Raw genomic sequence first — 7,931 nt, 5'->3', positions numbered from 1 at the left:
TAAGAAACTTTACAGTACATTTTGTATTCAGTGGCAAAGTAGGAGCAGAACATGTAAGAGAGGTTGTGGGTGCATGACGGATTGGAAGAGAAAGAAAGGGAAAGGGAGAGAAAGAGATAGAAGGAGAGTGAAAGAGAAGAAGGGAAAGAGAAAGGGGAGAAAGGGCTGCTGGGACACTGTCAAAGTTTCGAAGAGAGAAAAAGGGTTTTCTTTCGGATAAAGAACACACTTACTATGATAAAAGGATTTTGTTGACCAAATTCGAGAAAGAATAAGTCTCAAGAATTATAAAGTAAGTAATTGTTTTTGTTTGTTTGTTTTCCTAACCCTAATTTCAATGATTGTATGCATTTATTATTAAGTAACCCCGACAGTTTCGTGGTGCAACCAAGACCAATCATTACCAGAAGCCGTTTTAGTTTTATTTACGCCGTCGGAAAACACCGGCGCACGAACTCTCGGGAACTTGTTGGGACATACTAGAGAATTCTGTTTCAAACAATCAGCTGACAGTCTCAGAAACAGAAGAAGGACTCATTGAGTATGTACTCTATGGATATAAAAAAAAAAACATGATAACCAACGAAAATATTACAGATACCAATACAGCCTCAAAGTTACCACTCGATGTTGTGGAATTTGCAAAAAAATTAATATATAAAAGCAAAACATATTTTGCTTTTATATATTAATTTTTCATTATTCAATATCTTCAATTCTACTTGAGTGTTGTAAAACATAAATTTGGTTTTCATTAATGCGTGTCTCGCATTCATTGACAACTCTGTCGATTCAGTGATTTTGCGTCGTTGCTTTTCCAAGTGCATCGGATCTATGTTGTCTGATTCTGTGATGGTGATGACTAAATATTTTCGACAGGTTTTTGATTTCAGAAACACTCCTAGATTTTCATATCCTTCGACGGCAGTACTTATAGCATAGTCAGTATCTCACCTGTAAAACTCACCTGTAAAACTCTCACCTGTAAAACTCTGGCTAGTTTCTCGAAATCTCTGTGTCGCCAACTGTAAACTTTGTTTTTGCAGTGCAATTATCATACATGTACGCTATTGACCATATAAGTTTAGATAGCATTCCAGTGCTTCTAGAATTCCATCATCTTGTTCCAATCGATGTTTTCAAATGCTTTACGAAAATTTATAATTATGAGAGCTACTTGTAAATTCATATGTACCTATGTGTGTGTGTGCATGTGGAAGCAGGTTCAGGAAAATTTTGGAAACGTCATTAAAAAAATGGCCACTATTTTCTTTTTTGAAATCACTGAATGACGTCAGCATAAAATCTGACGAGTAAATTCCACGAAAGTACTTTTAAAAGATCTATGCATGACGGCGATCAGCCAGCCTCTGAATGAGGTGAGAGGAGAGCTGAAAGAAGCAGTTTCCCTCATGCATTCATATCAGGCTTTATACAAAATCTTGATTTGCCTACGAGATAAGCAATATAAAAGGGGATCTGAAGCAACTCAAAAACTATATTATGGCAGAGAACAATCATGTTCATTCACTCATTTCACCACCACCACCCCTCTCTCTCTCTCTCTCTCTCTCTCTCTCTCTCTCTCTCTCTCTCTCTCTCTCTCTCTCTCTCTCTCTCTCTCTTTCTTTCTCTCTCTCTCTCTTCCTCTCCTTCTCGTGTAAGTAACTACGAAACCTATCCACAGGCAAATCACTGTATGAAAAGAACTTTCTACCACTTTTTTTCTGGGAGTTCCCTATCGGACTGTCGTGTCAGATATGAATTAAAAATACACTCGTATGATGAAACGAAAACAACGAGTTCGCTCTCATCCAAATTTTCACTCATTTTTTATTGTTATCCTGGTGACCACAAACAGTCAAACCCCGTAAAAAAGACCGAATTATACGACCCTATTAGCAACTTGCATATGTATGTATGTATGTACATAAGTGTGTGTGTGTGTGTATGCATATATATATATATATATATATATATATAATATATATATATATAATATTGGGGTAGGCCTGTTTATGGGCTTACCCTGGGTTTCTCGCTCATAAGGAGTTTAGTCTTATGGCGTCGCTTTCAGCAGACGACAGAGTAACCTGTATGGAGATGTTATTGCTTTAATATACACCGGCTTTGTCAAGAATTTTTAATTCACTGGGAATGGACAAAAATTCAAGAAAACTCAGAGACCAGTTCTCTCTATATGTAAAATCCATATTGTTTTTTTAACTGCTCCACACCCCGAAGGATGCTATAATACTATCATTTATACCAACAAATATTCCTTAGACATAACAAGAAATTTTCTTGAGGTAAGAATTGTAGATGAGGTTACAATGAAATGGAAAGCAAATTTCTGAGAGAAAATATACAAATAAATAAAGCATAAACTACTGAATATCTGGTAAATTATTCAGGAAAAAGCATTTAAATAAGTAAATATTTACTTATTTTCACTCGAAATAGAAAAAACGGTATGGACGATTTGTTTTGGAGTCTAATAATACCATGTACGCCTATGAAGATTTACAATCATACTTTCCCAATGATACTCGATTTACCTACCATTATGAACAATACCAAATGTTTTTTTCTCAAACCTTTTATAATGTGATACAAGTCTTTGGTGTAGCAATTGCACGCGGCTGAAGAAGGCTTTTGAACTATCTGTTATGTCGATTATGCATTGATGTAAGAATAAGGTGTTCTATAAAGCCCGAAACATATGTACCGCAACATCCTTTGTGTCCTGTTTTTCATTTATTTCATTTGATACACACACACACACACACACATATATATATATATATATATATATATATATATATATATATATATATATATATATATATATATGAAACAAGATACACGCACAATTTAATATATATATATATATATATATATGTGTGTGTGTGTGTGTGTGTGTGTAAAAAAATACAAACTGGGACAAGAACGCAAAACATTTAGAAGACGATACAAAAAACACGGACGGGACATTCGAAGCCTTCAAACTTCAGTCAAGAACCGGATCATCCTCGCAACACACACACACACACACACACACACACACACATAAACACATATATACATATATGCGTGTACATGAATATATAAATAGACATAATTATACATACATACAAGTATATAGACAATTAATTATATATACTGGAGCGTACATATACATCCATATCCATGAGTACACATATAATATTTAATTATTACTATTATTATTAATAATAGTAATAATAACAATAATAATAACAATAATAATAATAATAATAATAATTCAAAAGATAGTGCTCATGGGAACTGCTCATATCCTACGCAAAATACTTTCTATGTAATCTCAAGGTTTAAAACAAACATAATTTTCGGTTAAAAAAATTTTTCTTTAGACATTCATTAGTACAACACCAAACCCCCCCCCCAAATATATGGCACACTAGGCATAACAACATGAACTTCCAACCTGTTGTCTCTTGAGGTCTCTGGGTGAGACTTGGAACCAACTTGTACAAATATAAAGCAAAAGTCAAACATAGAATAATAATAATAATAATAATAATAATAATAATAATATAATAATAATAATAATAATAATAAGCCCAACATGTCGTGTATGCCGACAACAAAATGAAACCATTGACCATGTTGTCTCCAAATGCAGTCTTCTAGCGCCTACAGAGTACCTCAGTAGGCATGATAGAGCTGCACAATATATTCACTGGGTAATTTGCAAAAACCTGGATTTACCCCATGAAAAAAACTGGTGGGAACACAATCCACCTCCTGTGCTTGAAAATGACCACATCTCACTCCTCTGGAACTTCACCATTCAAACTGACAGGAAGATAGATGCAAATAGGCCAGACATTATATTGAAAGACTTCAGACAAAGAACATGCCTCCTCATTGATATGACTGTCCCAATCGATATAAACGTATCTGTCAAGACCTACCAAAAACTGAGCAAGTATAAAGATCTTGAAATAGAAATCAGCAAAATGTGGAAGCTGAAGACTAAAACAATACCTGTTGTCATAGGTGCCCTGGGAATGATAGCGAAAGGGACTGATTGCTACCTAACTCAGATACCAGGAAACCCCAAAATGGCAGAAATTCAAAAGATAGTGCTCATGGGAACTGCTCATATCCTACGCAAAATACTCTCTATGTAATCCCAAGTATTATCCTACGCAAAATACTCTCTATGTAATTCCAAGGTTTAAAACAAACTTTTTTGTTTATTTATTTTAATTTTTTTTTTATTTTTTAATTTTTTTAAAAATTTATTTTTTTTTTTTTATTTTTATGTATTAGACATTCACTAGTACAACACCAAAAAAAAAAAAAACCCAAATATATGGCACAGAACTTCCAACCTGTTGTCTCTTGAGGTCTCTGGGTGGGACTTGGAGCCAACTTGTACAGACATAAAGCAAAAGTCAAACATAGAATAATAATAATAATAATAATGATGATGATAATAATAACAACAACAACAACAACAACAACAACAATAATAATAATAATAATAATAATGATAATAATAATAATACTGAGCAACAAAAAGAAAACAAAAATACTCCGCAAATACAACATCACACAAAAAAATTTACCTGAGATAAAAGAAAAGCTAAAGCAAGATATCCTTGCCAAAGCACAAAGGATCCGCCGGTACGAGAAACGCCAGCGCTTCTTTGAACAAAACAAAAAGTTCAACTCCAACCCCAAAAAGTTCTACCAAGAACTTGGCAAAAATAAATAGAAATCACTGCAGCACCAACGGCAGAAGAAGTGGAAGAATTCTGGAGAGAAATATGGTCGGAACGAACAACCAAAAAAAAGGAGTATTAAAATAACAAACTCAGCATCTGAGCAACTTTGGACCCCCATAACAACTGAAGAGGGAACCCAGCACTGCAAAGACTAAGCAACTGGAAGGCACCGGGCATGACAAGATCCCCAACTTCTGGTTGAAATATCTAACAGGAATGCACAAAAAGCTGGCTGAAAATTTTAACAACATACTAGCAGAGCCAGAAACAATGCATGAATGGCTCACGAAGGGGAAAACCATCTAATTCCCAATCAAATGAGACAGCAAAACCAGAAAACTACAGACCAATAACCTGTCTCCCTACGATGTACAAGGCATTTACTGCAGTGATATCGCAAAGGTTGAACAAGCACCTGGAAAACAACCTGTTTCCAGAAGAGCAGAAAGGATGCCGCAAAGGCTCATACGGCTGTAAAGATCAACTAATGATCAATAAAGCCATAACTGAAGACAGCCACAGAAAGAAGAAAGGCCTCAGTATGGCCTGGATCGACTACAAAAAGGCGTTTGATAGCATCCCCCACACATGGATCCTCGAAACACTAGCCATTAACAAAGTAGCACCAACAATTATAAAATTCATTGGGCACTCTATGAATAAATGGCAAACATGCTACACAGCTCCAAACAAAAGAGGGACTCATGAAAACCAAAGCCATCCACATTAGAAGAGGAATATTCCAGGGAGACACGCTCTCTCCACTCCTTTTCTGCTTGGCACTGTCACCTCTATCTGATATGCTAAATAGAACTGGATGCGGATATAAATGTTACGGCCGGCAAAACGATCAGCCACCTTTTATATGGATGACCTAAAACTATACGCTGCAAATGACAAACAGCTGGAAACACTATTAAAGACAGTTCATGGATTTACCAAAGAAATAGATATGAAATTTTGATTAGAAAAATGCGCCAAAGTAACCATGAAAAGAGGAGGAAACTAGTTAAGAGTAGCAACATCACACTAGATAAAACCAATGAAATAAAAGAATTAGACCAAAGCCAAACTTACAAATACTTAGGAATCCATGAACTAGATAAGACACTACACACAAAAAACAAATGAAAAATAAAAAAAGAATATTATAGACGAGTTAGATCAATACTAAAAACAGAGCTCAATGCTAAAAAAAGATAATAGGTATTAACACTTTAGCTGTCCCAGTTATAAGTTACAGCTACAATATCCTTAACTGGACACTAATGAACTGACCAAAATAGAAAAATAATGACAGGGTCTAGATGCATCACCCAAAATCTGACATAGAAAGACTATATATACAACGTATAGAAGGTGGTAGAGGCCTTATACAGCTGGAAAACTACTATAAAATAACCACCATAGGACTGCAAAAATATCTACTTCAGAAGGAAGGAAACTGATACAAATAGCGGCAAAACACGAGCAAAACAAAACTGTTCTCAGTATTTAAGGAAGCTGACAAATACAAACAAGAAATCATACCACCTAACAAATATAAAGAAAAGAAGAAGAGAAGAAGAAGAAGAAGAAGAAGAAGAAAGAAGAAGAAGAGAAGAAGAAGAAGAAAAGAGAAGAAGAAAGAAGAAGAAAAAGAAGAAAGAAGAAGAGAAGAAGAAGAAGAAGAAACAACAAAAGCTATAAAACAAATGAAATCCAAACTAAAACTAGAACAGCAAAGAACCATGATAAAACGATGGCAAGAAAAACCCCTTCACGGTAAATTCTGGACTAAACTAAATGCAAAAGAAATAGACAAAGAAAAATCCCAGCAATGGTTGAGAAGCTCAGGACTCAAAGCAGAGACAGGGGGATTTTTAATTGCAGCACAAGACCAAAGCTTCCCCACCAGAAATTACCAAAATCATGTAATGAAAAGAAATATAACAAGTAACTGCAGAATATGTGGAGATGGACAAGAAACAATAAATCATATTATCTCTGGCTGCCCAGTCCTGGCTAAGAAGGAATATATTCACAGACATGACAGAGTTGGAACCTACATACACTGGAAGTTATGCCAACATTATGGAATAACAACAGAAAAAAGATGGTATAGGCACACACCAGAAAAGGTCACAGAAAACGAGAAAGCAACCATACTCTGGGATATGCCGATACACACAGATAGAGAAATTAAGGCCAACAGACCAAATATAGTTGTCAGAGATCATGAAGAAAAAGAAAATGCTTTCTAATTGATGTATCAATACCAGCAGATGACAATGTTTCTCCAAAAGAAATGGAGAAACTTTCAAAATACAAAGACCTGGAAATGGAGGTAACCAGAATGTGGAATCTAAAAACAGAAACAATTCCTATCATAGTAGGTGCATTAGGCATGATAAAAAAATATTCAGACAAATACATAACAAAAACACCAGGACTTACAAACACATATAACATACAGAAAATTGCACTACTAGGCACTGCATACATCCTACGCAGAACACTTTCCATACAATAACCATCAGAGCATCACAACAAATCACAGCACATACCCAAGGCACACAGAGCTGCGCTCGGTAGTGAAGTGAAAGCACGTTATAAAAATAAAACTAGTGAATAATAATAATAGATTCTGTGTATTCTTCACTTCACAATACATAGCATAAGAAATTAAAATATAGAATATACTATGATATAATATAAACAGATATTTATGAAAGATGTAAGCTTATTAATTTTACAATCACAGTCAATATATTCATACATCATCCAGTTAATATAGAGTTATTTCATTATTATTCTGCATACACATATGTACAAGCGTGTGGGCAACGAAGACATGCACTTGCATATATATATATATATATATATATATATATATATATATATATACATACGTACAAATATACACCAATACAGCTTTGAATTAAATGTGACCATTTTGCGTTGAGTCTGCAGTTTGAATCACTTTAACCAAATTTTAGCAGGCCGGATTTTTGATCATCACGATACATCGCCAGCGACTCCTTGAAACTCTCCCCTGAAATCCCCGTTGAGAAATCTATATATATATATATATATATATATAACTCAACTTGTGTGTCTGTGTGTATCTGTGAGTGTGTCTGTGTGTTTAACTTTTGGATCTCCCAAGTTTCATTA

The 7,931-nt window shown here is 34.7% G+C and overlaps 1 protein-coding gene across 1 annotated transcript in view; it reads left to right on the top strand.

Moving 5' to 3' along the window:
• The first annotated feature begins 14 nt into the window (after positions 1-14).
• Positions 15-7,931, top strand: part of LOC115223107 (chitin synthase chs-2-like) — a 34,357-nt gene continuing 26,440 nt past the window's right edge. The window contains exon 1 of the mRNA XM_036512213.1: positions 15-292. The gene's annotated coding sequence lies outside the window, so the exon portion shown is untranslated. The remainder of the gene's footprint in view (positions 293-7,931) is intronic.

This window comes from Octopus sinensis, linkage group LG22, assembly GCF_006345805.1.
Source record: "Octopus sinensis linkage group LG22, ASM634580v1, whole genome shotgun sequence".
NCBI classification, from domain to species: domain Eukaryota; kingdom Metazoa; phylum Mollusca; class Cephalopoda; order Octopoda; family Octopodidae; genus Octopus; species Octopus sinensis.
The sequence above is the reverse complement of the archived record's forward strand: the minus strand, read 5'-3'. Positions and strand labels throughout refer to the sequence as shown.